The sequence below is a fragment of the Bufo bufo genome, chromosome 6 (genome assembly GCF_905171765.1).
Source record: "Bufo bufo chromosome 6, aBufBuf1.1, whole genome shotgun sequence".
Lineage (NCBI taxonomy): Eukaryota > Metazoa > Chordata > Amphibia > Anura > Bufonidae > Bufo > Bufo bufo.
Window position 1 is genome coordinate 418,135,956 of NC_053394.1, and position 23,455 is coordinate 418,159,410.

Genomic DNA, 23,455 nt, shown 5'->3' on the forward strand with positions numbered 1-23,455 from the left:
CAATATTTCCCATCATTACTGTGAATAAAAATGTGGATTGGATAAATTACATATACTACAATCAGCAAAGGTTTGTAAACTATACCAGAGATGCATTTCTAGGGGTAGCAGAAGAACTACAAGCAGACTCAATCATGACATTCCAGAATCGAATGGTGTTGGATATGATTCTTGCAGAGAAGGGCGGAGTGTGCCGAGTATTGATTGATCCAACCTCCTGCTGCACATACATACCAAATAATACTGGCCCCACTGGTAAGGTCACAATAGCTATAAAAAAGCTTGAAGATCTGTCAGTAGAACTGAAAAAGAACTCAGGTATAAATGATCCATGGGATCAATACTTTGGGTGGTTCACAAATTGGAAACAAGGTCTCATGCAACTAGGGATTGTCATACTAATAGTAATTGTAGTAATAGGTGTAGTAGCATTATGTGTTATTCCCTGTGTGAGACGAATGCTAGAAAAAGGGCTCTCTAATATGTCATTATATCAGACTACTGTACCCCAGGAGGATCGAAGCCCAGATGGGTATAAGAATTACCTAATATCATATAGAGAGAAAAAGGACAAGGAAGGAAAGAACCATGTAGTGTGATCCACTAAAGGTTCTTAAGAGGGGATTTGAAAGGAATCCATGTTCTTTATTATGTCAAAATGAATTCTGCTTTTTGCTGAAGTTTTGTTTCTATGTTAGGTACTAACTCTGATTGCTGTGAAACTAATATACTGTAAGGTTTCTATTCTCTGTAACCCTGAATCTTATCTCTTTGGCACTACTCCCGGACAATATTCCTAATATGGAAGTTCCGTTTTTGTTTCTATTTCTCTGAGCGTAGAATGAAACGTGTTAATATGATAGGTTAAATACATAACATACGATGATGCCAATTAAGAGGGTAAAGCCCCCTCTATATAACCTGTGTGCGTTAAAAATAAACCTTAGAGTGTTCATTCAGTACATCACTGTTGTGTCTTTTATTACATACTGAGTGAAGCGCTCTCCTGACGTCAGAAGGACTCAAACCAAGCCGATACTAGAAGTTTGGTGCCAGGGGTACCAAGTGGGACTCAGAGATTCCTATCAGTCAGAGATTCCTATCAGTCAGCAATTTGCGGACACGGTCTATTTTTTTGGCAGAAGGGACATACGGCTGTGGAAAGCACACTGATGGGGGCTTATCTCCTGGGTACAAAAGGATAGGGCAAAATATTCACTTCTCCCGATCCTTCTCGGGAGCCCCCATACACATTAGACTGTTGGCCGAGCCATAGAGGACTTTGCTATTCCACTCAAAAATGTATACAATGGGACCCTATAGGTCAGGCATGGCCAACCATGCGGCTCTCCAGCTGTTGTAAAACTACAACTCCCAGCATGCCCTGCTGTAGGCAGTCTGTGCATGCTGGGAGTTGTAGTTTTGCAACAGCTGGAAGACCTCAGGTTGGCCATCCCTACTATAGGTGATGAAAGCCACTGTATGACATCCATTACTGCCATCAAATTAAGGGCTCATTCAGATGACCGCTCCGCGTTCTGCGGTCCGCCTGTGTCCATTTTGCAATTTGCGAAACGGACAAGAATAGGACATGTTCAATCTTTTTTTGCGGCCCCCACGGTACGGAGCAACGGCTCCATTGAAATGAATGGGTCCAGACCCGTTTCGCAAAATTGCGGAACAGATGTGGACCCATTCATACGGTCGTGTAAATGAGACCTAGTGTATATTTCCCAGGTTTTCTGGGAGTTTGATATTGCTGACCTAAATAAATGAGGATGACGTCCGTGTGCAGTCCGTATTTTGCGGAATGGAATAGCTGGCCCCTAATAGAACAGTCCTATCTTTCTCCATTATGCGGACAATAAGGCCTCTTGTACACGGCCGTTCCGTACATTGGGGACTGCAATTTGCTCTCCAACCGGCGGATCCAGGCCCATTAAACTTGAATGGGTCCATGATCCGTTCGCACCGTAACAATGGATATTGCCGACCCGCTATTTGTGGGCCGCAATACTGGCCACGACCGCCAACGGCTGTGTGCATGAGGCCTAAAAGGACATGTTCTATGTTTTGTGGAACAGACATACAGAAACGAAATGCCTGGAGAGTAACTTCCGTTTTTTTTTTGCGGACCCATTGAAGTGAATGGTTCGGCAGACGGTCCACCAAAAAAAACTGGAACGGATACGAAAATAAAATACCTTCGTGTGCATGAGCCCTAAGAAGGCAGCCACTTTAATAGGCAGGGAAGACACAATTCATGCATTTACATCTGTAGTCATGACAGCTACACAACCTGCATCAATGCAGACTTTGTACTCATGCTCTTCCAAGAATAGGTTTAATAGCTCCAGTAAGAAATTAATTAAACTTCCTCAAATGAGCCCTTATTAATTCCTCAGAATCCATTAGAAGGATATAGCCATTTAATTAGCAGCCAGCACTCAGCACACGTCTCTGCTTTACATTTTGCACCCGCCCGCTTTACGTTTCTCTCAGCGATTTGATCAGAGAAACAAAGAATAAACCGAATCCATGATTGACGGATGAGTCGTCCAATAACCTTTAACACAGGGGCGGGGATAATCGGAATCCACCAATGGGGTCTCTCGGGGCGGAGTGGCGGGTGTTTCTGAGACACGTGTACAGGAAAACCAGGAAGTGCTGCATAGCGACTCTGGTTAGAAGCTGGACAGGTGCGTATGGGCGCTGGGCTACGGGGCGGGATGAAGTCCAAAACACCGGCATGAGGGGGACATTTTAACCACCGACTTTTCATTTTTGCTCATAAGCTTGTGGTAGTGATATTTGCGAATGAAATCCTTCCTTGTGTGGGCTGTACACCGCCCTGGGCACCCCGAGCCCATATAGGTAGAAGTCATGGGTCACCTCACATATGTGCCATGTTTTATAATATCGCCCTATAGACCAGAGCTCTCTGTGGGGTGGGGATGTAGTCGCATATGTCTGCATTGTGCGACATTTGATCATGTTGTGTGACATGCTGCACCCCCTGTGGAATTGCACGTATAAGTTCCAGTCTCTGTGGGGTCTCTGCTTGCTGTCAGTGAATGGAGACATTCTCCTAATTTACATCTAGATGCTGTCCTAATACAAGGTATATGAGGCTATGTTCACACTTGAGTCCCGGCAGATGCCATCAATTACAATGGAGCGCGCCATTTTGACGCGAGGAACACAACTGCGTCCAGCGTTATTCCTCCTATCAATGCTGTTAGTGATGGAGACTTGTGGACAGAGCTTTAGACCGTATTCACACTGCACAGTCAAAACATGATTTTCGTGGAAATTGTGTCGAGAAAGGACGTGTCGTATGAATGGCAGCGTGGAGTCCCATTGAAAACAATGGAGGCGTTCTCTGGGATCTGTACAGTGTCATGGTTTTTGCGGCTCTGAACAGTCTTTATTAACCCCTTTCAGACCTAAGACAAAAATATGCATTGTGTTGTGTGCTAGTTGTTACGGGGTCTAATAGGATGCCTGTCAACATAACACTAAAGGGCTCATGCACATGAACGTATTTTCTTTCCTTGTCCGTTCGTTTTTTGTTTGTTTTTTGCGGACCGTATGTGGAAGCATTCATTTCAATGAGTCCGCAAAGAAAAATTGAAGTTACTCCGCGTGCATTCCGTTTTATTGTCCACATTAGGGCTCATTCACGTGGCCGCGATTTGCAGTCCACAATGCGCAGGCTCCATCCATGTGGCTGTCGTGATGGATCCGTGATCCTACAGGAGAAGACAAGCCCGGTACCTCACGTGGGTCCAGAGATCTCCTCATCCAGTGCTCTGATTACTCTGCTAGATGCTCTTCAGGCTGGCACCTCTGGGGTGTGTCCTTTCTGCTGCAGCTCTTCTCCTATCACAGAGATGCCCAACCTGCGGCCCTCCAGCTGTTGCCAAACTACAATTCCCAGCATGCCTGGACAGCCTACAGCTATTAGGGCATGCTGGGAGTTGTAGTTTTGCAACAGCTTGAGCATCCCTGCCCTATCACATCTCAGGGGGGGGGGGGGGGGGGCCCTTTCCTTTCTGCTGCAGTTCTCGCCCTGTGGTTGAGGGCTGGAACTGAGCATGTGCGACCTCCTCAGTAGGTGGGCGTGCACAATACTATACAGATTAAACACCAGGGGGCGCCATTTTAATGGAGTTAAGAGAATGTGGAGCGTTTTAGACGGTAAATAACAAAAGTAACTCGTTTTCCATGCCGAATTCTATTCAAATAGAATGGTAGCGCAACCCCTGTAACATCCATGAGAAGTTATCCCTGTTGTGAATTTGCACCTGCAAAGTTTCCAATTCACTGACAGCAAGCACATATATTGAAAACAGAAGAATTGATACATAATCGCGGAAGTTTTCTATTGGCAGCATTTGCTGCACAATACTATGTACGTATCACAGGACCGCAGCCTGGCAGATGTGCTGTGGAAACCGGGACCCCGCTCCTAGTGCAGTATATGTAAAATATATCAGTATGGCGGCACATTAACCCCTGCCGGGCACTGTAACAACCCAGACTTATAAAACTGTAGCAACTTTTAAACCCAAAAAATTATAAAAATAACATTGCCAAAATAGTTTTTTTTTTTTTTTTGGTCAACCCCCTTTACAGAAAATGCGTTTGCAGGATGCCAGTGGCCCCCAGATCTGCCATGTACAGTGCATATAAAAAGTCTACACACCCGTTAAAATGTCAGGTTTCTGTGATATAAAGATAAATCATTTCAGAACTTTTTCCACCTTTAATGTGACCTATAAACTGTACAACTCAATTGAAAAACAAACTGAAATCTTTTAGGTGGAGGGAAGAAAAAATATAAAAATAAAATAATATGGTTACATAAGTGTGCACACCCTTATACTAATACTTTGTTGAAGCACCTTTTGATTTTATTACAGCACTCAGTCTTTTTGGGTATCAGTCTATCAGCATGGCACATTTTGACTTGGCAAGATTTGCCCACTCTTCTTGGCAAAAACACTCCAAATCTGTCAGATTGCGAGGGCATCTCCTGGGCACAACCTTCTTCAGATCACCCCACAGATTTGCAATCGGATTCAGGTCTGGGCTCTGGCTGGGCCATTCCAAAACTTTCCTCTTCTTCTGGTGAAGCCATTCCTTTGTTGATTTGGATGTATGCTTTGGGTCGTTGTCATGCTGAAAGATGACGTTCCTCTTCATGTTCAGCTTTTAGCAGAAGCCTGAAGGTTTTGTGCCAATATTGACTGGCATTTGGAACTGTTCATAATTCCCTCTAGCTTAAAGAGGACCTTTCACCGATTATTACACTGTGAACTAACTATACAGACATGTAGAGCGGCACCCGGGGATCCCCCTGCACTTACTATTATCCCTGGGCGCCGCTCCGTTAGCCCGGTATAGGCTCCGGTATCTTCATAGTTAGGCTCCACCCAGGGGAACCTGCCGGCGTCTCCTTCTCCCAGGCTGTAGCGCTGGCCAATCGCAGCGCTCAGCTCATAGCCTGAGAGAAAAAAAACCCTCCCAGGCTAAGAGCTGAGCGCTGCGATTGGCCAGCGCTACAGCCTGGGAGAAGGAGACGCCGGCAGGTTCCACTGGGTGGAGCCTAACATGTGAAGATACTGGAGCCTATTCCGGGCAAACGGAGCGGCGCCCAGGGATAATAGTAAGTGCAGGGAGATCCCTGGGCGCCGCTCTCCATGTCTGTATAGTTAGTTTAGATTTTTTAATCTAGTGAAAGGTCCTCTTTAAGTGCTGATAACTTTAAAACGCTTTGACTTATCCAGGCCATTCTGAGATAGTTTTTTCGTCACATATTATACTTCTTGACACTGGTAAAATTAAGTAAAAAAAAAAATCTAAAAAATACCAAATTTACCCAAAAAATTTAAAAAATTGCAAATTTCCAAGTTTCAATTTCTCTACCTCTATAATACATAGTAACACCTCCAAAAATAGTTATTACTTTACATTCCCCATATGTCTACTTCATGTTTGGATCATTTTGGGAATATTTTATTTTTTGGGGACGTTACAAGGCTTAGAAGTTTAGAAGCGAATCTTGCAATTTTTCTGAAATTTTCAATAACCCAATTTTTAGGGACCAGTTCAGGTCTGAAGTCACTTTGCGAAGCTTACATAATAGAAACCACCCAAAAATGACCCCATTCTATAAAAAAGACCCCTCAAGGTATTCAAAACTGATTTTACAAACTTTTTAACCCTTTAGGTGTTCCACAAGAATTAATGGAATATAGAGATACAATTTCAACTTTTTTGGCAGATTTTCCATTTTAATATTTTTTTTCCAGTTACAAAGCAAGGGTTAACAGCCAAACCAAACTCAATATTTATGGCCCTGATTCTGTAGTTTACATAAACACCCCATATGTGGTCGTAAACCGCTGTACGGGCACACGGCAGGGCGCAGAAGGAAAGGAATGCCATACGGTTTTTGGAAGGCAGATTTTGCTGGACTGTTTTTTTTACACCATGTCCCATTTGAAGCCCCCTGATGCACCCCTAGAGGCAAGCTAACAAGAAATAGCTGTTTTGGCACGGTTTTTATTTTTTGTTATTTACAACATTCATCTGACAGGTTAGCTCATGTGATATTTTTATAGACCAGGTTGTCACGGATGCGGCGATACCTGATATGTATACTTTTTATTTATTTATGTAAGTTTTACACAATGATTTCATTTTTGAAGCAAAAAAAATCATGTTTTAGTGTTTCCATAGTCTGAGAGCCATAATTTTTTCAGTTTATGGGCGATTACCTTGGGTAGGGTATGATTTTTGCGGGATAAGATGACGGTTTTATTGGCACTATTTTGGGGTGCGTGTGACTTTTTGATCGCTTGCTATTACACTTTTTGTGATGTAAGGTGACAAAAAATGGTTTATTTAGCACAGTTTTTATTTTAAATTTTTTACGGTGTTTATCTGAGGGGTTAGGTCATGTGATATTTTTATAGAGCCGGTTGATACGGACGCGGCAATACCTAATATGTATACTTTTTTATTTATTTATGTAAGTTTTACACAATAACAGCTTTTTTCAAACCAAAAAAATGATGTTTTAGTGTCTCCATATTCTGAGCCATAGTTTTTTTTATTTTTTGGGCGATTGTCTCAGGTAGAGGCTAATTTTTTGCGGGATGAGGTGACGGTTAGATTGGTACTATTTTGGTGGGCAAACGCCTTTTTGATCGCTTAATATTACACTTTTTGTGATGTAAGGTGACAAAAATGGTTTATTTAGCACAGTTTTTATTTTTTACGGTGTTCATCTGAAGGGTTAGGTCATGTGATATGTTCATAGAGCCGGTCGATACGGACGCGGCGATACCTAATATGTATACTTTGTTTTTTACCAATTTTTTTTTACTTTATTTGGGGAAAATTACGTTTTTGTTTATTTTTACTTGAAACTTAAATTTTTTTTGGGGAAACTTTATTTTTTCACCTTTTTTTTCACTTTATGTTTTGTCCCACTTTGGGACTTGAACTTTGGGGGGTATATTCCTTTACAATGCATTCCAATACTTCTGTATTGGAATGCATTGGCTGTATGAGTGATACTGTGTGTATTACTCATACAGCTTCCGGCCTGTGAGATCCAGGGGGCTGGATCTCACAGGCTCTTCATCGGAAGGTACCTTTCTCCTGACTGATACCTTCTAAGGCTCCATTCACACGTCCGCAACGTGTTTTGCGGATACACGGAGCCGCGGATCCGCAAAACACGGAAAGCGGCAATGTGCGTTCCGCATTTTGCGGACCGCACATTGCCGGCACTAATAGAATATGCCTGTTCTTGTCCGCAATTGCAGACAAGAATAGGACATGTTCTATTTTTGTGCGGACCCGGAAGTGCGGATCCGCAATTTCGTGTCTGGGCAGCACATCATGCTGCCCCATAGGAATGAATGGGTCCGCAATTCCGTTCCGCAAAATGCAGAACGAAATTGCGGACGTGTGAATGAAGCCTAACAATGAGATCCCTCTGATGCTTTGGAAGCTCTCTGTGGACCATGGCTTTTGCTGTGGGATGTGACTATGAAAATTTCAGGAAAGACCAACTAGAGCAGCTGAACTTTATTTGGGGTTAATCACAGGCACTTTACATGATGGCCGGTGTATGCTGACTCCTATTTAACAGGATTCTCAATGTGATTGCTTAATTCTGAACACAGCTACATCCCCGGTTATAAGAGGGTGTGCACACTTATGCAACCATATTATTTTATTTTTATATTTTTTCTTCCCTCTACCTAAAAGATTTCAGTTTGTTTTTCAATTGAGTGGTACAGATTATAGGTCACATTAAAGGTGGAAAAAGTTCTAAAATGATTTATCTTTGTCTCATTTCTTTACAGCACAGAAACCTGACATTTTAACAGGGGTGTGTAGACTTTATATATCCACTGTACATATGCCTGTTAGGCCCTGTCACAAAACAGGTGTAATACACTGGAAAATCGAAGTATTGCAGTGTATTATAGAAGTGATCGTCAAAAAGTGTTCAAGTTCCGTAGTGAGACTGGAAAAAAAATAAAACGTTTAAAAATTATTTTTTTTTAAATGCACATAATTGGTTTCACTGCGTCAGTAACAACTCAAACTGTAAAACTCTTAAACCCCACGATGAATGCAGTAATATATATATTTTTTTATTATAATAACTGCAAAAAGTGCTGTTTTTTTGGTTCCTTTCCTTTACAAAAAAGTGAAATAAAGGCCTCATGCACACGGCCGTTGTTTTGGTCCGCATCCGAGCCGCAGTTTTGGCTCCGTTCCGTGGCCCCGCAAAAAAAATATAACATGTCCTATTTATGTCGGCGCTTTGCGGACAAGAATAGGCAGTTATATTAAAGGCTGTTCGTGCCTTTCCGCAAATTGCGGAAAGCACACTGACGCATCCGTGTTTTGCGGACCGCAAAACACACAACGGTCGTGTGCATGTAGCCAAAAAGTGATCCAAAAAGTATGTCTCCTGCAAAAAAAAAAAAAATAACTTGGTAACACATACATGGACGTCACATGTATGTCATTATTTTTTTTTTTCGCGGACCACAAAATACATATGGTCGTGTGCATAAGCCCTGAGAATGTGGCTTAATGGGGTTGGCCCATCTTACACATTGGTGGCCTATCACTAGGATATGCCACCAGTATCTGAGGCCGTGGATCGGCCACCCTCGTTCTTTTCTATTTTCAGAAGTCCCATAGAAACATATGGGAAGCGCACCACACAAACGCGGCCACCGTGCCATTCACTTCTATGGGGCTGGCGGAAATAGCCGAGCCATCGCCTGAATATTTTCGACACTCCCGTAGAAATGTATAGAGGATGGCTGCGCCTGCACAATATGCTGTCCTTTACTTTGCAGGCTCCGTTCTAGAGATAGGTGTGGGGCCCGCACCTATCAGACACTGGTGACATATCCTAGCGATATGTCACTAACGTATGAGATGGGCCAACCCCTTTAAAGGCTATGGACACTTTAGTTTTTTTTATGAGTACATTTGACTTATTTTGGGCTAAAAATCATTTTCTTTATCACCTATGACAGCACCCCTGGAGAGACCACCTTCACCTCCTCAGGAAACAGGGACCAGAACTGCCTTTTAAAGGAGGGATCATCCCCTCTATCTCCAGTTCTGTTTCCTGTCTGGATATCAAGAAAAGAGCTGCGGGGGCCCCGGCTATAAAAAATTGTGTGTGGAGGGTTACCCTGTGCGGCGTGAGTCTCCTCTTGGAGCCGCTGCAGAAGTCTGGGTTCCCTTCTCTGTCCTTACCTCTCCTGTCCTCCTTCCCGGTTCCTGGGAGGGTCTGGCCTTCTTGGGCTCCTCTGCGGCCGTGTTCGCATGTTCGGCCGTCGGCCCTCACGATGATCTGCGAGTACTTCTGGGTTGCGGTGGGAGGAAGCTAACGCTGCGGAACGGAAAGGGGAGGGATACCGGCTAGCGCGCGCCGAGCACAAAAGCCCAGTCAGCTCACTGTCATGCTGGGTGAAGAAGCGTGGCAGTTCCTCCATTCTAGCTGATTGCTGTATGAAACGTGGATCAGGCTCAGCGTGCTGATCCCACTGAGACCACCAATGATACATTGGTACCATGGTGGGGTAAGAGGGGTTATACCCCAGCATATATTATTTATCTTAATGCTTACGGGGTCATTACGGTTTTTTTTGATGCCGAGGTTTCAAAGGAGTCTTGTAGGAAGACTTCCAGAGTAAAGGAAAAGGGATGTGGTGTATGTGAGAAGAAGCTTCCTTCTGTCTGGGCAAAACCCCTATGTCAGGGGTGTATCAGCAAATTAATGGAAGAAGAAGCTCCGTCTTGTATGTGCAGCATAAAACAGATGATACGTGAAGAGGTCAGGGAGTCGGTTAGCGGTCTGAGAAAGCACCGGCCCAGTACTTCCACATCTGCTGCAAAAGACTCCCCCTCCAGTGATAGTGAGATACTTTCTGGTCTGGAAGAAGAAGGAGAGTGGAGATCAACAGACGAGTCTTCTTAGAACGAGGCTGCAGGGAGACCACTTTTTCATGTGGAAAATACTAATTTCCTAGTAAAGGCGGTTTGGACGACTATGGGGTTGGACGATCAGAGGCCACAGCATTCAGTCCAGGACTCTATGTTTAAAGGGTTAGCTCCCAGGAAGAGGAAGGTGTTTGACGTGCATAAGAACATTCAGGATGTGATTGCCAGAGAATGGAAAAGGCCAAATAGGAAGTTTTTCGTCCCTTCTTCGGTGAAGCAGAAGTATCCGTTTGATGAGGAGTTGTCTGCCCCCTGGGTTAGGGCCCCAAAGCTTGATGCCCCAGTAGCAAAAATGTCTAAAAAAGCCGCACTCCCCTTTGAGGACATGGGTTCGCTCAAGGACCCGATGGATAGGAGAGCAGAGGTTTATTTACAGAAAAATTGGGAAGCCTCTGTGGCAGCTTTCAAACCTAATATTGCCGCTACGTATGTTGCCAGATCACTAAAAGTGTGGATGGGGGAGTTACAGGCTCACATTAAAGGAGGACCCCTAGGGAGCAGTTATTGTCTTCCTTCCCTGTTATAAGTAATGCCTTGGATTTCTTAGCTGACTCTTCTGCGGATACCTTAAGATTTTTCACTAGGGCTTCCACCTTATCCAACTCTGCCCGGCGGGCTATTTGGTTGAAAAGCTGGAATGGGGATGCTAGTTCCAAGGTAAAACTTTGTGCTATCCCTTGTCAAGGAGAGTTTTTGTGTGGGCCCGTCCTGGATGACTTACTAGAGAAGGCCTCGGGCAGAAAGAAGGGCTTTTCCTCTGTTAGTCAGGCACCCAGTAAGTCTTTCTGACCCAGATTTAATAAGCTTTAGGGGCAAAGAAAAAGCAAAACAATTTGCATGTCCAAATAAAAAAGTAAGGGATTTCTTTTTCCCGGGTCAGACACCACAAAAAAAGCAGTCCCAATGACGCCAGAGCACCTGTCGGAGGTCGTCTGTCTCTTTTTGCACCTCAGTGGCAGAAGATCTCCAACAGCCCTTGGATACATAGGGGAGAGCCTTTCAGAGTTTTCCAGTAGGGAGATTTGTAATTACTAGAGGTGGGACGAATAAAAAATTTTCGAATCAGAATCCGAAAAGGTTCTCGAATCTTTCGAATCTCGAATCCTGTACATAAGAATTGTGTGAACGGTGTAAGAAACAAAGTGATCCAAACTCAATATTTTTTTTAATATGAAAAAATAAAGAGTCCTTACTTTTTTAACAAAGTATTCGGATTTAGATTCGAAAAAAATTAGAAATACAGGGTAATACAGCGCACATACCTCTTACATCCAGTGACGTCTCCTTTGATGTAGATGTTCCTTCCCTCTTCCTCATCTTCTCCTTTCAAACCTTCAGATCAGACCACCAGTTTTCAGCCATTTTTCGTCTCTGCAGTTTGACAAATAAAATAAATCTTAGTTTACTACTTTTCCATCATTCTTGCATCTTTTGGACAAATCATCCTACCACCCCCAATACTGTGCCACTGTGCTCCCCAATATTATACTGCAGAAACAGATAAACCCCCTGATAATAGTAGTACCAAACATAGCCCCCCCATATAAAATACTCCTTCTTTGTGGCCTCAGATGCCCCCATAGTGCCCCCCAATAATGTGCCAGTAAAAATGGACCCCCATAATGCCCCCCAATAATGTGCCAGTAAGTGTCCCCATAGATGCCCCCCTATCATGTGCCAGTATTAAGTGCCAACCCCCCATGTGCCAGTACCAACTGCCTCCCCCCCATGTCCCAGTATCATAGTGCCATCTCCCCCCAATGTGCCAGTATTAAGTGCCTCTCTCCTTCCCCCCCCTATGTTCCAGTATCATAGTGCCATCTCCCCCCCCCCCAATGTGCCAGTATCAAGTGCCTCTCTCCTTCCCACCCACCTCCCCATGTGCCAGTAACATAATGCCATCTCCCCCCCCAATGTGCCAGTATCAAGTGCCTCTCTTCTTCCCCCCATGTGCCAGTATCATAATGCCATCTCCCCCCCAATGTGCCAGTATTAAGTGCCTCTCTCCTTCCTCCCCCTATGTGCCAGTATCATAGTGCCACCCCCCCAATGTGCCAGTATCATAATGCCATCTCCCCCCCCAATGTGCCAGTATTAAGTGCCTCTCTCCTTCCCACTCCCCCATGTGTCAGTATTAAGTGCCACCCCCCCCCCATGTGCCAGTATCATGTGTCAATCCCCCCCCCCCATGTGCCAGTATCAAGTGCCTTCCGCTCCCCCCATGTGGCAGTAACAGTCCGGTATTAAAAAAAAACAAAAAAAACACTTACCTCCATGTCAGCCTCTTCCGGCCTGTATTCCGCTCTGTACAGTATGTCCATATATGGAGTCAGTGCTTGTGTATTTCAGAAAAGTTTCTGCTGGGACTCGAACCCACGACCTTCCGCATTAGAGGCAAGACACTTACCCACACAGCTACAAGAGCTGCATACCCTCTGCCTTAAAAAATATGAGACTTCTACTGTAGACTCTGTTATAGCTTTAATAGCCAGTGTACATCCATACACATGACACCTACCCCAGCACACTCAGCTCTGCTATATCGCTATATATGATAGCTGCCCCAGCACACCCAGCTCTGCTACATCTATCCACATAACAGCTGCCCCAGCACACCCAGCTCTGCTACATCTATCCACAGCTACCCCAGCACACTCAGCTCTGCTACATCTATCCACAGCTACCCCAGCACACCCAGCTCTGCTACATCTATACACATGACAGCTGCCCCAGCACACTCAGCTCTGCTATATCTCTATATATCTATCTACTGTATAGTAATACTTACAGATATATAGATATAGCAGAGCTGAGTGTGCAGGGGCAGCTGTTACATATATAGAGATATGGCAGAGCTGAGTGTGCTGGGGCAGCTGTCATATAGAGATATAGCAGAGCTGAGTGTGCTGGGGCAGCTGTCATATAGAGAGATAGCAGAGCTGGGTGTGTCGGGGCAGCTGTCATAGAGATATAGCGGTGCTGGGTGTGTTGGGGCAGCTGTCATATAGAGATATAGCAGAGCTGGGTGTGTTGGGGCAGCTGTTATGTGTATAGATGTACACTGGCTAGAACAGCTAACAGAGTCTAAGTCTCATATTTTTTCAGTCAGTAGCTATACAGCTCTAATAGCTGTGTGGGTGAGTGCGTTGCCTCTGATACAGAAGGTCGTGGGTTCGAGTCCCAGCAGACACCCATCTCTCTCTCCTGCTGTATCGCTGTCCTGAGGACGGCAATACAGATGACTATGCCCAGGATTCGTCAGATTCGAATTTTGAAAATGAGGGATTCGTGGATTCGTCGTCCCATCTCTAGTAATTACAGATTACTGTTCAGATCCCGCAAAACAATCTGTCATCGACGCAGAAGTTTTTTCCCTGATAAAAAAAAGTATTTTGGTAGGAGTCCCAGATCAGGAATTGACAGAGGGTTTTTTATTTAACTCTTTTTCTGGTCAAAAAAAAACAAATGGCTCATTTTGGACTATAATAAACTTGACATGTTTGAACCAATTTCTGCAGTAAGAGAGATTTCGTATGGAGTCCATCAATTCAGCAGTAAACAATCTCTTCCCTTTTTGATTTATGGCCACAGTAGACCTGAGGGATGCGTACTATCAGGTCCCCATTCATCGCAGCCACCAGAGGTTCCTGAGGGTAGCAGTTCGGTTAGAAAGGTAAGTTCTACATCTTAAATTCCGAGCATTGTCCTTCGGCCTCGCTCAAGCGCCGAGGGTTTTCACAAAGATCGTTTTGGAAATGATGGCCCACATCAGGGAGAAGGAGATCATCATTATACCATACCTGGATGATTTTCTGCTTGTGGCCCGGTCAAGTCAAATTCTTCAGGGTCAGATAGCCTGGTTGAGAGAAGTTCTAGAGAAGCTGGGATGGGAGATAAACCTAGAAAAATCCAGCTTATGCCCAGGTCAGAGATGCAGTTTCCTAGGAATGATTTTGGACTCCAGTTCCCAGAAGTGCCTGCTACCTCTGCAAAAAGCTTTACTAATCAGATCAAGAGTTCAGCTTCTTCTCTCGTCTCCGTCAGTCCCTATAAGAGGGGCCATGTCGGTACTGGGTCTTATGACAGCCACTATTCCAGGGGCGAGATGGGAGTAAGCGCCGACCACCAGGTGGCCGGAATCCAGCGTTCTCCACCACAATCGCTCTCAGATTTTGACCGCTGAAGAAGGCCATTGTGGCCGAAACGTACAGTCATTGTACTCACCGATTGTGACTACCATTGTGATATGGGGATTGTAACTGGATCATGATGATGTAAAATGATACCATTAAAACTTGATTAATTGCAAATCTGAGAAGCTGTGTGCCGCAATTCTCTACTATCCCGTTTTATCAGTAGTCACAGCAGGCCCCCGTTTTATCAGTATGCACAGCAGGCCCCCACTTTATCATCAAATATAACCCCCTCCCCTTCCCCAACTCCTGCAGTAGTCACAGCAGGCCCCATTAGTCAGGCAGGTACTCATAGCCATAGATTTAAGCTGGATTTCAGATGTTTGCTTTTAGTCATAAACATTGGCACATTATACCAGAATCCAGAGAGGTTATAAAAGTGTCGAGTGCCAAAAACCTTGCTATTTGCTCATTTTTATAGATTTACGTTTTTGTTTCGAACGTTTTAGAAGCATTGGAGTGGCTGTAAATTATAAGACTGTCTGGTTGTGAGGGGCGGTGTAAGTGGCCCCACACATTGTGACTGGAGCGTTTACTCTGTAGGGGATCGCCAGGGGTGGCCTCAGCGTTCATAATCTGGAGGCATCGGCCCTATAATTAAGGCTCTTAGGAACTTTCATGCCCGGTGCCTGAGTCAGGAGGCATTGTGACTTCTGCTGGTGGATTTATTAACTCCCGCTTAATTACGGCTCTTTAATAACGAGGAGTGATGTGCCTTTGCATTAATCTCACTTTTTTAAATCTTTTTTTTTTTTTTTTTGGCTTTTCTAGTTTGAATATTCAGTTTCACGCTTATTATTGTAGAAGAAAGCTGCATACGTGCAGTGGGCGCAACGTCAAAGTCATGGCACTAGTTTCAGAGGGTAGGAATCTGGCTGGCGTCCAGTTTTGTTATTTGGTACAGTAAAACTCTAAGCATCTTAAATATTTTGAATAAAATTGTGGCAGCACAGGGAGGGCCGAAGGTGCTCCCTACCAATCTGTCTCATAGAGGGGGTCCTAAGCAGGGCATCCCCCTTCATGATGTCGATATGCTCTAATAGGGTTTATTTAAAGGGGTTGTCTCCAAAGGTGACCAGATAGGTGCTATTGCATTTTAATGCTTAAAGGGGTATTCCCATCTGGACATTTAAAGGGGGTTGTCCGGGTTCAGAGCTGAACCCAGACATTCCCATATTTTCACCCAGGCAGCCCCACTAATCGCGTAGGGCAAAGGCATTTTATGGAGATTCAGTGACCCTGAAGCCCGCCCATCAGTGTCGGTGACATCACCGGGCTCACTACCTCCACAGAAGCCTCCACCTGGCAGTCCCTATGGAGAGTCCGGTGTCGTCACCGGCACTGATGGGTGGGCTTTAGCACTGCCCTAGCCTGTAAAACGGCTAGAGCAGCACTAAAGCCCGCCCATCAGAGCAGGTGACGTCACCGAATACACTGCTGGGCGGAAGCCTCCGCCTAGCAGTGTACAGAAGTAAAGAAATAGCCCTTGCCCTGCGCGATTCAGCGCAGGGAAAGGGATATCCTATCACAGGGGCCGGAGGGGTGAAAATGTGTGTATGTCCTGGTTCAGCTCTAACCCAGACAACCCCTTTAAGGCATCTCTCTGCAGCTGAGAAGGGGTTATGGGCTGCCGGGGCACTCCAGCGCTAAGAACCGTCTGTTGGTTACAGCCGGGGTCAGAGGAAGTTCCAATCCCGGCTGTTAACCCTTTGATCATACCATGGTTTATACCACAGCATGATCATAGGGAGACTCCTTCACCTGTGATTAGGTCACTGGTAGCGGTGCCTGCTCAGTCACTGCTCCGAAGCAGAGTTTCTACCCTTGTCCTGTTAATTGGAGCAGTGGCGCAGGCAGAAAATTCTAAGGGCTAGGCTAAATATCCCGAGATCTGGTGGTTGCTTCTTTACCTGCGGTGACAGCCCCTCACGGGTGAAGAAGTCCCGCGAATGAGACAAATAGATTTGTTTTTGTATGAAACAATAGTACTAGTAATCCCATAATGGGATTTTAACTATTTTATTTTTTTAAATAATGTAATAAATTAAAGCAAATTCGCCTCACCCCCCCCCCCCAAAAAAAGCCATTATTTAGTGTAAAATACATTTTATTATGCACACATTAAATGAAAATAAAGAAATACACATATTAGGTATCTACACAGCCGTGATAACCCGAAGAATCAATTATCAGTTAATTTCGTGTGAAACATGAACGGCATAAAAATTGAAAAATGACCCAAAAAAATTTGTTTTTCCTCTATTTCCGCAGGAAATAAAAGGACATAAATGACGTTGTAATTTACATGTACCCCCCCCCCCCCTTACTGAACAATACCAAAACATTATATTTCTCTTGCATAGAGCAAGTCCTCAGACAGATACGTCAAAGAAAAAACAAAAATGTTATTTCTGCTGAAAACAGAGATGAAATTTTTTTTCGTGGTCATTAAGACCTTTTTTAGGCCTGGTCATCAAGCGATTTAAGAGATGTTCAGCAACGTGTTGCCATCAATGGATGATAATATACAGCATTTTTGGACTATAAGACTCACTTTTAGCAGGAAAAAATCTTGCTTAGAAGTACCTGCATCTTATAGTTTGCAGTCAGGGTGCTCCAGCAGTGCCAGACCTCCCTGACTGTTTCCTTACTGATCATACAGTGCTTTTCTGGATCAATGAGACAGCTGTCCGTCTGCACACTTCTCTCTCCCCTGCCCGACACCCAGATCTGTTTGATCAGTGCAGGCAGGAAAGGAGGATGAATGGTCATGGAGAGGACTCTGAGGAACAACTCTCTCAACCAGGCAGCAGAGAAATACATGACTGCTTTGTCTTAGTTAGACCACATGCACCATTGCTGTTTGCTTAAATGGTCAGAAGAAGACACACCAGGATTAACAAGAGCCGACTATAAACTACTAACTCCCTCTACCTTAAACTATTAAAGTTAGTGATATTGACCCTTCCACTTTATTAAATTACCAGGGTAGTTTTAATTGGTAAAAAATGTTTATTTTTTAATTTCCTGTTATGCAAACCTGGGGGTGTCTTATGGTCAGGTGTGTCTTAGGCTACTTTCACACTAGCGTTGTTTTAATCCGGCGTTCAATTCCGACACCGGAACTGCCCGCCGGATCCGGAAAAACGGGTGAAAACTGATTACATTTGAATCCTGATCAGGATTTTGATCACAATGAAAAAATGCATTGGAAAAAACGGATCCGCCATTTATGGACTTTAACTTTTTTTTCACATTTTTCGGGTTTAACATGCAAAAGCCGGATCCGTTTTGACTGAACACACAGCGCCAGATCCGGCGTTAATGCAAGTCAATGGGAAAAAGGCCTGATCCGGCGTTCAGTCAAAGTGTTCAGGCTTTTTGGCCGGAGGTAAAAATACTGCATGCTACGTTTTTCTGAAAAGCCTGATCAGTCAAAAAGACTGAACTGAAGACATCCTGATGCATCCTGAAGGACTGACTCTCCATTCAGAATGCATGGGGATAAAACTGATCAGTTCTTTTCCGGATTTGAGCCCCTAGGACGGAACTCAGCGCCGGAAAAGAAAAACGCTAGTGTGAAAGTACCCTTATAGTTTGAAAAATATGGGTAAGCCATGCTTTGTCTCCTGGGGAGCATAAGGTGTTTTTTTTAGTCCAAACATGACTTACCCATATTTTTCAGACTATAAGACGCACTTGACCATAACACTCCCTCAGGTTTATTCAACAGGAAATTAGAAAATACATGTTTTCTACTAATTAAAACTTCCCTGACAATTTAATGAAATGGAGAGGTCAATGCCACTAACTTCAATAGTTTAGGGTAAAGGCAGTAAACTGTGGCACCGTATTCACTTAGCATGAGCGCCCCCAAAATTTGAGCTTTACCTGCCAGCTTTTATGTCTCTCCTAATCTGTTTTAGCCGTTTTATAGCCGGAATAGATTTCATTCTTTTATGCCTTTTTTCTTTTACATTTTTTTCTGTGAAGCATTTAGTAACTGGGGGAAGCCACGGCTGAGGGAATTTCAATAGCGTTGGCTCGCTTGCTAAAATTTCAAGACTTTTCCACGGGTTTGCAGGTTAAAATGCCGTTGCTCTTGAGTATGCCTGCATATGAAGCCATGGAGAGAAGCTGTTTTCTCTCCCCAGTCTTCAACAGCCAGTCCTTGAGATGCTCCTTCGCCAGCGCCGCTCTTCCTATTTATACTACTCGATGCTCGGCTTCTGTTGTGGTTTTGACGAGCGTGTCATTGTGAAGACCAGATGTGGCTCATTATGTCAGATAGAATCGCTGTAATAGAGCGTTCCTGCAAATAAGGCAATTATTTTAATGGCCTAAAGTTATAAATATCAACAGGAAAATAAGGTCGGCTCGGAATTGCGCAGTAATCATAGGCAATATTTGGAGATTAATTTAAACCTCCCGCTAGTTGTGTGCAGCTCTCTGAGGTTTTCCAAATAGTTCGCGATTATCCAGAGCGTGGTCATGAAAAAAAATAGCAGAAATGCATTATATGGATCTAAAATTAAGGGGTTTTTCTGAGATGTTAATACCAACAACCTATCCTCAGGAAAGGTCATCAGTATCTGATCGGAGGGGGTCCAACACCCGGGAGCTCCACCGGTCACTTGTTTGAGTTTGCACTGGTGGCCTCAGTAGCGCCACAGCCTTTTCGCTGCTTTCCCTAGGCTAGTGACTACACATTCTTTGGTCACGTGGCCTAGGAGCAGCTCCGCTTCATAGAAGTAAATGGTGACGAGCTGTGATACCAAGCACGACCACTATACAATGTATGGCGCTGTGCTTGGTGAGCAGAAAGAAGGCTGCAGTGCTACTGTGACCGTCAGTGCCTTCTGAACAGCTGATTGGCGGGAGTCCTGGGTCTTGGGCCGCTACCGATCAGATACTGATGACCTATCCTATCCATCAGTATAAAAATTTTGGAAAACCCTTTTAAGGTTCTGTTCACATCTGTGGTGGAGCCTCCATTCTACAGGAAAAAAGCCGAGTTCACACTTCAGTGATTTCCATCTGTGATTGTGAGCTAGAAGTGGAGGCTACACAAGGTGTAAATAGAAAGATTTTCTAGGTGTTTAATATTGATGACTTGTCCTCCGGACACCTGGCACCCCTGCCGATCAGCTATTTTAAGGAGGCCTCATTGCTCCCATGAGAGCTGCGGCCTCCTCGTAGCTTACCAGGCCCAGCATCATCCATTGGATAGAAGTGGATTGGATGGAGTACAATAATGAAGACCTATCCTCAGCCTGGGTCATTTATATCTGATTGGTGGGGCTCCAACTTCCGGCACCTGCACCGATCAAGTTGTTTGAAGAAGCCGTAGAGCTCTGTTGAGTGCTGCAGCCTCCTCACAGCTCACCGAGCACAGCGCCGTACATTGTATTGTGGCTGTGCTTGGTATTGCAGCCCAGGCCCATTCACTATCCATGACACAATAGACGGAGCTATGTACTTCCAGCGCCAGAGCTAGCCCAAAGTAGCTGATCGGCAGGGGTTGCTGAGTGCCGAACCCTCGCTGAACCGATATTGATGGCCTGTCCCAAGGATAAGCCATCAATAGTAAAATCCTGGAAAGTTGTTCTTAAAGGGGCTATCCCATCTTACACCATGGGGGCATATCGCTAGGATATGCCCCCATTGTCTGATAGGTGCGGGTCTCACCTATCTCGTAAACGCATGTTTAGCTGCCCTTTCTATGGGGCTGCCAAAAATAGCCGAGCACTGGCTATTTCCGTCGGCCCCATGGAAGTGAATGGAAGCGGTGGCTGCGCAAGCGCTCCCATTAATTTCTATGTAGATCCCGAAAATTGTGCTCAGGCATGGTGCACTCCCATTCATTTCTATGGGTTTACCAAAAATTGCGCTCAGCTATTTCTGTTGGCCCTATAGAAGTGAATGGAAGCGGTGGCCGCACATGCACAGTGCACTCCCATTCATTTCCATGGGGTTAACCAAAAATTGTACTTGGCTATTTCCGTCGGCGCCATGGAAGTGAATGGAAGCGGTGGCGCGCAGGCACAGTGCACTCCCATTAATTTCTACGGGGTTACCAAAAATTGTACTTGGCTATTTTCGGTGGGCCAATAGGAACAATTGGTGGTGGTCAGACCCGGCACTGCCGGCCAGCACTTTGCCAACTTTGTTACAGATAGGTGTGTGTTTTACAGATAGAGGTGGGACTTCTAGTTAAATACCCCCATTGTCCCAGATGGGAATACCCCTTTAATACAAGTGCAGCCTGGAAACTAGCGGTAACCTGCTTGTGGATCCTGCGGCTGGGCGGCACCATGTCCCGGCATCCTAAAGGCGATTTATATATATTTTTTCTCTATTTTTATTACGCAATATAATTTATTCTTACTTTGCAAAAAAAATGTGACGACCGATGTGTAATTGAAAAAGTTGATTGCAAGTCTTAGGCTGGGTTCACACGGGCGTTGCGGGAAAATGTGCGGGTGCGTTGCGGGAACACCCGCGATTTTTCCGCGCGAGTGCAAAACATTGTAATGCGTTTTGCACTCGCGTGAGAAAAATCACGCATGTTTGGTACCCAAACCTGAACTTCTTCACAGAAGTTCGGGCTTGGGATCGGTGTTCTGTAAGATTGTATTATTTCCCCTTATAACATAGTTATAAGGGAAAATAATAGCATTCTGAATACAGAATGCATAATAAACTAGCGCTGGAGGGGTTAAAAAAATAAATAAAATAATTTAACTCACCTTAGTCCACTTGATCGCGATGCCCGGCATCTCCTTCTGTCTCCTTTGTTGAATAGGACCTGTGGTGAGCATTCATTACAGGAACAGGACCTTTGATGACGTCACTCCGGTCATCACATGGTACGTCACCATGGTAAAAGATCATGTGATGGATCATGTGATGACCGGAATGACGTCATCAAAGGTCCTGTTCCTGTAATTAATGCTCACCACAGGTCCTATTCAACAAAGGAGACAGAAGAGATGCCGGGCTACGCGATCAAGTGGACTAAGGTGAGTTAAATTATTTTAATTTTTTTTTAACCCCTCCAGCCCTATTGTACTATGCATTCTATATTCAGAATGCTATTATTTTCCCTTATAACCATGTTATAAGGGAAAATAATAATGATCGGGTCTCCATCCAGATCGTCTCCTAGAAACCGCGCGTGAAAATCACACCGCATCCGCACTTGCTTGCGGATGCTTGCGATTTTCACGCAACCCCATTCACTTCTATGGGGCTGTCACTGGGTGTGTCTGACCGTTGGGTGTGGCCTCTTAGGCCTATATAGCCTTGGTGTTTGGCAGGGCTCAGGAGGTTGCTTCAGCATGCTTGCTGATAGCAGCCTCCTGTGTTTTTCAACTGCCTGTGAGAGCCACCCTTGTGGTTCATAAACTATATGTCACATTTTAGTTTTGTTAAGTTTATGTGTGATGTCTATTTGATGTTTTCCTGTTCTATCTTGTGTTAGTGCAGCTTATGGATCTGGATTCCTGTTTGCACAGGGATCCAGTCAGCAGGGCTGTGGCAGGTAGGTGGAACTCGGATAGTTCACCTGCCATATCCGTAAGTTTGTTTGTGTTCCCCTTTTTCCTGCAGCTTGGCCAGTGAGACCCCTGTTCCTCCGTGTCCAGTAGGAACAGGCCGTCTTACCTTGACTCCTAGTCCAGGGACCGGTCGGAGGGTGAGTTAGGGATCCGAGGTTCCGGAGCATGGGTCCTCCTACCTTCAAGGTCGGCCCATGCAGCTAGGAGTTAGGGTCAGGTTAGGGACACTTTAGGAGGTGACCTGCTCCCTAATCCTGTTGTCCTGGCCGAGCAGCCAAAACATCAACTGGCATCGCACGGCTGAGGATTTCCCCCATCCTCAGCCGTGACAGGGGCCTGCGTTGCGTGAAAAACGCTGAATATAGAGCATGCTGCGATTTTCACGCAATGCACAAGTGATGCGTGAAAATCACCGCTCATGTGAACAGCCCCATAGAAATGAATGGGTCGGTATTCAGTGCCGGTGCAATGCGTTCACCTCATGCATCGCATCCGCGCGGAATACTCGCCCGTGTGAAAGGGGCCTTAAGATTTCAGGTTTGTGCCCACATCTATATCCATTCTCTATCCTGGAGCGTCTGTCTCGTGCCCCATTGTTCGCAGGCTGACATCCGCGAGGCGCTTTCAATCATTGCATTCACAAGTCTCATTTTCTGCGCTCTCGGCAGTGCTGTAACGCGCTGATGAATAGCTAGATTACGTTGCTGTTTTATCGCTGTCGAGTTCTGCATTTCAGCCCTGGTGTCAGTAGATTAGGATTTGTGTCTTGGCAACAGGTGTAATTGTACCAAAGCCTCCTCATCCGTGTCCTTGCGTCTAGATCCTGCTCGGTTCATTGTGCGCCTGTTTACATTCGTTGCCTGCAGATAGGAGGTGGAGGTGGAAAATCCTGTTGGATAACTTTTCTTTTGCCAGAGATGGACAGGGTCAAATGACCTACACAGTGACTGCAAGCTGTATAAGTAATAACACGTCTGTTCTTAAAGGGGTCCTAGCAGAAAAACAGCAGTCCCCAAGCTCCATGCAGCGTGTGCAGCCTGTGACCCTCCAGCTTTAGGACTAGAGGCAAGGGCATGATGGGAGTTATAGTTTCACAATAGCCGGGGGCCAGCCCCACATAGGATGCTGGGGAGTGATAGTTCTCAT

General features: G+C 44.9%; 1 protein-coding gene across 2 annotated transcripts in view; it reads left to right on the top strand.

The window, feature by feature from the left end:
• Positions 1-2,633: 2,633 nt before the first annotated feature.
• Positions 2,634-23,455, top strand: part of SLC39A11 (solute carrier family 39 member 11) — a 366,580-nt gene continuing 345,758 nt past the window's right edge. For both annotated transcript variants that reach the window (XM_040436819.1, XM_040436820.1), the window contains exon 1: positions 2,634-2,699. The gene's annotated coding sequence lies outside the window, so the exon portion shown is untranslated. The remainder of the gene's footprint in view (positions 2,700-23,455) is intronic.